The sequence below is a fragment of the Apteryx mantelli genome, chromosome 12, assembly GCF_036417845.1.
Source record: "Apteryx mantelli isolate bAptMan1 chromosome 12, bAptMan1.hap1, whole genome shotgun sequence".
NCBI lineage: Eukaryota > Metazoa > Chordata > Aves > Apterygiformes > Apterygidae > Apteryx > Apteryx mantelli.
Window position 1 is genome coordinate 59,691 of NC_089989.1, and position 9,125 is coordinate 68,815.

General features: G+C 49.8%; 1 long non-coding RNA gene across 2 annotated transcripts; it reads left to right on the forward strand.

Annotated features, from left to right (window-relative positions):
* Positions 1-3,193: 3,193 nt before the first annotated feature.
* Positions 3,194-7,689, forward strand: LOC136993184 (uncharacterized). Of its 2 annotated transcripts, XR_010885416.1 has the most exons (5): positions 3,194-3,446; positions 4,217-4,300; positions 5,540-5,656; positions 6,483-6,595; positions 6,723-7,689. It is a non-coding gene; the product is annotated as an uncharacterized lncRNA (long non-coding RNA). The 2 variants fall into 2 exon arrangements; XR_010885415.1 differs by having other exon boundaries at positions 6,483-7,689.
* The last annotated feature ends 1,436 nt before the right edge of the window (positions 7,690-9,125 follow it).

A 9,125-nucleotide genomic window follows, 5' to 3' on the forward strand; every position in this document is an offset into this window, starting at 1 on the left:
CCAGACTTTCCCCTAAACTCTGTCCCAAAGCCCCAAACAATCCTAAAACCACTCCCAGAGCCAGTCCCCGCAGCAGTGAGGTGTTCTAATAAATATGGGGGGTGATCTGTGTCTCCCCCTGGACTTGGTCCCACTTTAGAGAAAAGGGAATTTACAGCACTTCTTGGTGAAGAATCTTGATGGGTGGGTGCACAGCTGACAAACAGATTTTTCTCTCTTTTCTTCTGAGCCACCTCTTAGTAGGCTCTGTGCGTGCAAGAGGACTCTGTAAAGGTGGCTGACCTGGGATAATCATGCTGTGCACAATGCTTAAGGAGAACATTGACATAAAATTACCAGGCTAAGGAATAACCTAAAAAAATAAAAGTCTCGGGAAAAGCCTAAGAGAGCACTGATGGGCTATGGGAAGCCCCAGTGATGCTACAGAAAACAGCATGGGTTTTAGGCACCTCCTCAGAGCAGGAGAAATGTCTTACTCCAGCCCATAGGACAATGGGTGCTCTTAATTACCACCTTTAATTACCGAAAGTGTTGTGAAAGCAGAAGGGACTAGAGATGATGCATAGCAGGTTATGGACTATATGTAAAGTTTCAACAAACAACAGTCCCCTCTTCAAATAGAAACAGTTTAGTCTTAGGTAACAGATGAATGTGGCTTTGAGTAATGTGAAGAGAAGCAATTATGTCAATCACCCAGAAAGCCTTGGAGAAGTGGTCCAAGGATCTGATACCCTCACAGCCTCATCAGTCTTCTCGGTTTGTCTGGCAGGGTAGCCCACCGAAGAGGGGCATCTTGAAGAGAAGCAGCTAGACCTAGTGATCCAGTTGTTCATTTTGGTCATCACCTGTGAGGTCAGCATCCGAGCGTAAGAGGAATCTAGGAGCTGTATCAAAAAAGTAATAGGTTTGAAGCAGAGAGAGGCAAATCAAGTGCTGTTGTACTTCCGTGTAGCTAAAGACTGAGAGACTTGTCGGTTAAGCGTGTGTATACAAGGGTTTGAGAAAGGATACTGAACAGTAACAATAATACTGACGCAGAATAAAAATCAGGTTTCATGGAAGATGGTGTAGGTAACTATTAGGTGATGTGCCTCCCTGTCTATTAACCTAGCCCTAATTGCTGTATGTCATGTTTCCAAACTGTTTACCCTGCAATGTATGATGCAAAGTGCTGTATTAAGACCTTTCCTTTAAGAAAAAGAAAAAAAAAAGAAAAGAACACGGTAAAGAGAAAAAGAACATGCATAAATCTAAGTAGTGTTTCACTGCAAGTAAAATGCAAGTTTATCTCTTTCTAACGGAGGTGGAACCAATGATAGGAAATGCTGACAAAGAGAAAAGCTGGACAAGCAGTTTTTTTGTGATTAATACTGAAGGGATGGGATGAAACAAGGAAGCCAAAATGCAGTTTAGCGGACCCTTGATATCACCAGAAACTGCTACAGAAGGAGGTGTTCTGGCATGGGTAACTAAGGTAACTCTTGATAATGGCTGTTAGTTATTTCGGCCTCCCAGAGGCAGCACTGAGGACCAAGTAACCCGTTCCGTTTTGTTATCATACGTGCATATATAGAAAGGGAAAGATATAATATTTAATTTTTAGATTAATTGCCATGGCTGAAGTTGAAGAGATCAGAAAAATGTAAGCAAGCTGAAGTAATGAAATCAAATGGAACCAACTGAGAGCTGGAACCAACTCCATCGCCCAAAAAGGGAAAGCCCGTTCCTCCTGGCGAGGAAGGATCGCCATTAATAGCGGTCGAAATAATAGATCACCAGCATACAATGGAAGGTCTGTACGCATTACAAAAAGTATGCTACGTACATATCTTTCTGCGCATGTGACTTTATGCATCTATGATGCATCATACTTTAAGAGCTACAAGACAGCAAACTATTACCTTAGGGGAATGATGGTCAAGTGGCCAGAGTTACTGAAGAGACAGAGAGACAGAAGCGTCCAAATTGTAAAGTTAAGAGAGCGCTTTCAGGAAGGCTCAGTTAGCGCAGCCCCAGGTTAATTACCTGGCAATGGTACTTGGGGAAATGGGAAGACAGTAGATGGAAGAAAGGTTAAAGCCTTGTGGATTTAAGGCTCCTTCTCATCAGTTCCAACTTAGAGCAGTTTTAGGAGGATTTAATTTCCTCCTGTAGCGTTAACATAGCTTTGCTGGTATCAGCAGACTGTGGTGGAAATTACTGGAAAGGAGTCAGGAACAGAACAAGGAACGTGAGGCTGCTTTCACTGAACTGGAAGAAGTGGCTGTAAAATCTGCTGCCCTCAAATTCCCAGGACAAGGCAAGCCTTTTTCAGTAATGCTTTCCACATCTGCTGAGTCCATGGGAGCAGCACCGTTAGAAAACAGCGGTAAGGGAAAGTGGGTGCCAGTAGCATCATCCTTACATCCCCTTTGGGGTCAGAACAAAAATTCTCCGGCTGCGAGAAAGACTGTTTAGCAGCAGTCTGGGCTGTAACTGTCTTTGAGACTTTCACCTTTGAGAGGACAGAGGCAATCCAATCTGCTCAATTCCCTCTGAAGTAGCTAATGTCAGGGAAGCAAATAGACAGCAGAATATCATCTATCCAAGTGGCAACAGCGGGCACTAATCTTAATGAGCGGGGCGGGGTGGGGTGAGGGGGTTTACTGCGCAAGTGTTACAAAAAGTGGATCTTCTTGTGTGTGTCTGAATTGACAGAGCACGGTTGTGCCAAAAATGTGGACACAGGAGGCTTCTGAAAGATTACTCTCTAGTGGCTACTTAGTCTAACTTCCCTTTCACAGCAAGCCCGACTGTCGTCATAGCTCCCAAAAGAGGGGTTGGGGGAAGCGGTATTTGTGGCTTGCGTATTCTCATTTACCTTGCTTGTGTGTGTATTAGATCCGCTTTTGTGCTTATAAACAGCTTTGGATTCTTATGATTCTCTGCAGAGCTTTGAATGTGGTTTTTTTTGTTTTTTTGCTTTGCTTTATACTTTTGTAGGGCGATGGATTTTACTATGCCTCCATCAACAAGCACTGGCTGACAAAGTTGTTATGTCCCAGCAGAGACTCTTAGGCAAGACGGAGGAGTTCAGCTACGCAGCCTGCCAGAAGAATGTCGCCTGGGAGGGGTTGCTAGCTTTGAGCTATAGGCGCTGGTGCATATGGCTCATTCTGTCAGACTTGAAGAGGTTTTCTTTGGCTGCAGAAATTTTAACTTGGCTTTATACCCTATAGTGGTAATATTTTTGTATTTATAAATTGTGTTAATTCTAGGTGTTCAGAACATCGGGGAACGACTGTATGCCACCATGAAGAACTACAGGCTACCGCCCTCAGCCCTTTGTAAGTTATCACATGTCAAGAGCAGCCAGGAGACTCCAAATGCCGATGGAAAGGTTCTCTGCCTGGTCCTGACGAGGAGCCTTTGGCCATAGGAGGGTTGGCCGCGTCCTTACTGGACTTGTGAGTAATAAGCCACAATTCACGGACCAGCAAAGGAGGAGGGGAATAGCAACTGGTAGCCCTGTCGCGGTCCGCGGGAGTGACGGGAATGAATCATACGCATTCACAGAATGCAGGTTCAATTCCATCTTTATTCAGCAATTTGCCCATTTTATAAGTACAAGTATTCGGCGCTCTGGCCCTTGATTTGTGGTTCATACAGATTATGTCACAGGTAGCCAATCATTGCACCGATCACGCACGCAGCGGTCATGCCTTGTACCTTGCTGCTTGTTTAGCAAAGCTGCCTAGCCCTTAACCTTGGTTCCCACTGGCTTCTGCTAGCTTATCTGTACTTTCTCAGGATGTATCATTCCCAGCTGCACCAGTGTCCTTGGTAAAACTACTTCAAAGCACATAGCAGCGGCTACAGCCTGAGGCCTAAGGCTTCAGCAAATTTAGCTACTCATGCTAAGCAAGTTATGCTAAGCAACTAATCCTAAACAGTGTAGTTCCAACAATCTATATTTCATATAGATTGTTGTTCTGAAGTACCGCAAGGGCCCCAACATAGCCCAATCGCTACGGCATTGCTGTTGCTAGCAAGGCCACAAGGTGGCTGCTTAATGTCATAACAGCAACTTGGGACCCCAGAATAAAAACCGCTACAGTGCTTAGAGGAGGATCTGTGTTTGCCCAGGTTAGGGAACCATCATTAAAGCTTTGGGGGGGGGGGAAGAGCTCCAAAACGAGACTCTTCCAGTGACCTTGGTGGTTTGATTCATTTGCAGGCTGACGTTCTGAGGGCTCGCAACTTGAAGAGGAGCAGCTCAGCCCATTTTGTTGATTTTGGTGATACTGTTTTAAGGAAGCGTGTAAGTACAGAAGGGGTCTGGAAGGATTTTCAAACAAGACGGGAAAGAGCAAGGAAGATTGGAGAGTGGAAAAACTAGGTGCCATGGGTACTGAAGTTGTTAAGGGCTGATAGAATTTGGGGTTAAGCCTCTGAAAGGTGCTAAGGCACAAGGAGTAGTAAAATACCGTGACTGAACACAAAGTTCCTCCCCAGTCTGTGCCTGTGCGTGCACCCTCGCTCTTGCAGACGCAGACACCCTGGAGCTGTAGGGAAACAGGCCAGCAGACCCACAAGTGGGCTTTGGGCACAGTGGTGTGCAGAGAGCTCTGCGTGTTTGGCAGGTGAACGGGGATGGAGAGTGGCAAGGGCTGTTCCAGGCTGTCTGGATCCATCCAGTTCTGCTCCCTGTCCCTCTGTCCAGCTCTCCATCCTTCTCTTTCTTTCCCCATGGCTCGGTCCGGTGCCCCATCCCTTTGTTTAGCTACTCTTTTCCCTGCCCAGCTGCCCATCCCTCTTGTACGCTTTCCATCCCTCTCTCAATACCTACATCCCTCTGACTGGCTCCCTGTTGCTCTGTCCAGCTCCTCTTCCTCTCCCTATCCCACTACCTGCTCGCTGTCCTTCTGTCCGTCTCCCCATCCTTCTGCCGCTCTCATCTGTCTCTCTGTACCTCTCTTTGCCTCTCCAGCCCTCTGTCCTCCTCTCCAGCCTTCTCTTTCTATTTCCATCCCTTTGTTCAGCTCCCCATCCATCTATTGGCCTCCCTATCCCTCTTTTCTGCTGTTCTATCCCATCTCTCTGTCTGACTTTCCCTCCCTCTTTTTCTCTCCCCACCCTTCTGGCTGGTTCTTCATCCTTCTCTTTCTCTTCCCATCGCTCTGACCGGCCCCTGTCCCTCTCTTCCAGTCCCCATTCCTCTCTCTGGTTCTCCCCCCTTCTCTTTTGCTGCCTGTCCCTCTGTCTGCCTCCGCTTCCCTCCTTTCCTCTCTTTATTCTTCTGTCCACCTCTGTATCTCTGTTTTTCCCTCTTCTGCTCCCCAGTCCTTTGTGGAGCCCTCCATCCATCTGTCTGGCCCTCTATCCCTCTCTGTCTATTCCTCTGTGCAGCACCCTTAACCCTGGGGCCAGGTCTCTAGTCTTCTCTTTCTTTCTCCATCCATCTGCCAAGCTCTTTATCCCTCTTTTCTTCTGTTCTGCTCTCTGTCCCTGTGCCCAGCTGAAGGTCTGTCATTCCTTTGTGTTTTGTCTGGTGTGGCAGGTGCCAAGAGGCAGTTGGCACTCAGCAGAGATGATCAGCAACACCCAGAGGGTCCCATCAATCTGCCTGGTTCGGGTCTTGTGAGACACCTCTGCAGGGACTTTGCGTGCTCGGCAGGCAAGTGGGTTGGAGTGTGGCGAGAGCTTTTCCGGGCTGACTGGGTCCGTCCGGTTCCACTCCCTGTCCCTCTGTCCAGCTCGCCATCCTTCTCTTTCTTTCCCTGTCACTCTGTCCGGTGCCAGCAGCGACCAGTGGGTCCCATCAGTCTGCCTGGTTCCAGTCATGTCAGACACCTCTTCAGGGACTCTGCGTGTGGAGGGCTGTGGCTGTGCAGTGGGGGAGCAGTAATGGGCCAAAGATGCAGTGGGGGATGTAGCAGGCAGTGAAGAGGCTCCTGGGGAAGGAAGGTGTCACGGAGGCAGAGAGCAGCAGAGGCTCTGAGTACTCGGATGTTAGGACAGGTGCTCGTGGTAGGGCGGTCTGGAGCTGCTGCTGTTGTTGTCTGTCCTACTCGTCAGCGCAGTCTGCAGTTATTGCGTTTTGTCCGCCTGTGCGCAGACGGGGCTGCTGTGTGGTGCAGCTTGAGTCACGATCGTGATGCTGGCATTGAGCCCAGTTTTCTGTCAGGTCTGCCTTTATGCAAACTGGTGTCTTCCCTACATCAGCCTTGCTCTGCTCCTCTTCCAGGAGCCTGCGCTCAACTCTGCTTTCTGGCACACTGTCGTGTCATAGGGCTTTCCAGTAGGGTCTGTCTGACTTGGGCCGCTTGTGTTGTCCGCTAGGCAGCCTGAGCGAGTGAAGCAAAATCCTCCTCCTGTCACTGTCCCAGCCAGAGTCAGTTTCCCATCAGCTCAGTCTCTCCAGAGTTTGGAGTTTCTGGAGGCCTTAGTTTTTATCCTGCCTTGGCTGGACAGCGCTTTCTGAGAGTGTCTGTCCGTGGCAGTTTCCCTGAGGAGTATCATCTACCAAAGGCTGGAGGTGGCCAGGTGACTGACCGAGCCTGACTGTACGTGAGGGTTGCTGTGACATCCCTGCGATGAAATGGAGCCAGAGAGGGTGAGTGAAGCAGCACAGAGGGTCAGTCATAATTGCGGAAGCAATTATGGGCCTTGGACTAGGGAGTAGTTTTAGGAGGGCTGTGCAGTTGCTTGGCCTCTCAGTAACCATTCTGGCCGCTTTGCAGGTGGCTGAAGCATAGTCCAGCAGTCAAAGGAGCATTGTCACAGCTGGGAGCTCTGTGGAGATCTGCGGCTGGCCATGGAGGATGAACTCTGACTTGCAGCGTTGACACAGCTAAATCCTGGGACTGCACTGTATGTGAGCAGGGCTGGGAGGTGGAAGCTGGTTTTGCCCTAGGTGGTTACTGGTGTCATTGGCTGTGGATGTTTGCCCATAGAGCTGAGAAGACCAAAAATGTAATTGTCTGTAACACAGATGAATTAGTGCTTGCAGTGTTTCAGGTAGGTTCAGTGGAAGTGCAGCTTAGTGCAGTCCAGTGGCATGATTCTTGCACATGCTCACATTTGAACGGTGGCTAAAACCAAGCCTATAAACAGCAACTGTCACGTGATTTTGGTGCGTGTCTTCCTGTTCTGCTGCCATTCTAAATGAAGGGGAAACTTCTTAAACTGTGGGCAAAACCCCATGGCTTCTCTGTACTGTTCTCATGCTCATGGGTGCTTTGGTGTTTCTTGCTTAAAGCTGAGGGTTTGAAGTTTTTCACTTAAGGTTTATTGTTTAGTTTGTTGTTGAGGGTCTGTCACTCAGGGGTTATGGTGTATTACTTCATTTTGTGGGGCTCAGTCTTTATCAGTCAGAGTTTACAGTTTGCTCATTTAGCAGTCAGGGCGCAGAATTTAAAATCCAACCTCATCCCTAAATTTTAAAGCTTTGGCAACCATTTGGATTCCAAGATTTGCAGTTTGTCACTTAGGGTGCAGGGTTTACAGCTTACTGATCAACGAAAAGGGCTAAATCCTTGGATAATAAACTGGAAGCCCTGAAGCCTAAGCAGCAGGCTGCAAACCCTCCTTCGAGGTTTGTAACCTTCCCCTGTACCCAGCGTTCAGCTCTGTGCGCTGACCTGAGGTCTGGGTTTCATGCGGAGCAGGCCCATCACACCGAGACTGGCGATGCGATGGGTGAGCTGAGCACTGTGAAAGCATCCTGCAGGGCTCTAGTCTGGGGTAGGGCAGAAGCACAGGCAGGCGAGATCAGGCATTTTCCTCTCAACTCTCAGAGCTGGATCCTATCCCTGAAGGAAAGAGCAGAGGGGGTAGATTGTTGACTACTCAGAAACCTGCCACGTCAGGGGCAGCAGCAGGAGCTGACCCTTCCCTGACAGATGGAGGAACGCTGGTGTGGTCATGACTCTTCGGGTGTCACAGGATAAGGGGAAGCATGGCAGACTCATGCCCAGGTGTTGTTTCTGTTCAGTAAAACAATAAACAGTTGCTTTATTCTTTGCACTCATGTCTGTGGTTCCTGCCGTCACTTTGCATGAAGATAATGCCCAGGGGAGGAGGTTACACACTGTGTGTGCTGCTGGGAGCTGGTCCCCAAGTCCCTCGTACTTTGGTGTCCCTGCGGTTCCCAGGGAACCCAGTGCTGTTCGCAGGGCTGTGGGGAATTTCCCTTGCATTGCCTGGACCTTGGGGTGGTGTCGGTGGCATTTCTCATCATCCTGGGGGCAGCCAGGGCCCCTCCAGGGCTGCGTGAGGTCTCCAGGCTGCTTCCGGATTTGCTTTCAGCACTTCGCCATGTCCCTTGTGTGTCTGGGGAGGAGGCCTATGTGCCTGGAGCTGGGAGATAGTTTCTGTGGGGATGGGGGGAGCCTGCAGGCACTGTCCCATCAGCCACTTCGAGCCGTGTGATGTGCCTTATGGTCCCTTTGGTGTGCACCAAGGCCCTTCGTTTGTATTTTGGTTTGCCCCAGAGCCCTGTGTTTGCCCTCTGATGCTCTCAGGAGCCCTCAATTCACATTTTGGGTTGCCCTCAAGCCCCCTTTTGTGCCTTTTGGTGTGCCCCAGGGCCCTATGTTTGCTTTGCAGCACGCCCCAAAGTTCTCCATTTAGCTTTCTCCCCTGTCCCAGAGTTTTCTGGGTGCTTCCTGGTGTGCCCCAGGGCCCTCCCTTTGCCTTTTGGCACTCCCAGAGTCACTGTTTGCTCTATCATTGCCTTTTTTTACTTTTGTTGTACTCACAGCTCTGGATTTGTTCTCTTGTCTCCTGAATACTTCCTTTTCCTCTCTGTACACCCCAGGGGTCTCCCTTCAGCTTTCAGCAACCTGCTCTCAGGAGTGGGGGTGCCTCTGCTACCCTGGGAGCCCCAGCTGCCTATGATGGGGCTGATAGCCATTCCCCCTCCCCAGTTCCTGATGGGCTGCAGCTGTGGGCCCTAGGGCTGGGACCAGCCCCAGGTGGGGCTGGGGGGGCAGGATGAGCCCCAGGTGGGGCTGATGGCAACAGTGGGTACACACCGGGGTTGGGGTTGCAGTTGGGGGAAGCCTGTGCTGGGGCCAGTCTGGGACAATGGAGCTGCTGCTGAGCACCGCCCGCTGGGACCAGCACAGCGGCTGCACCATGGA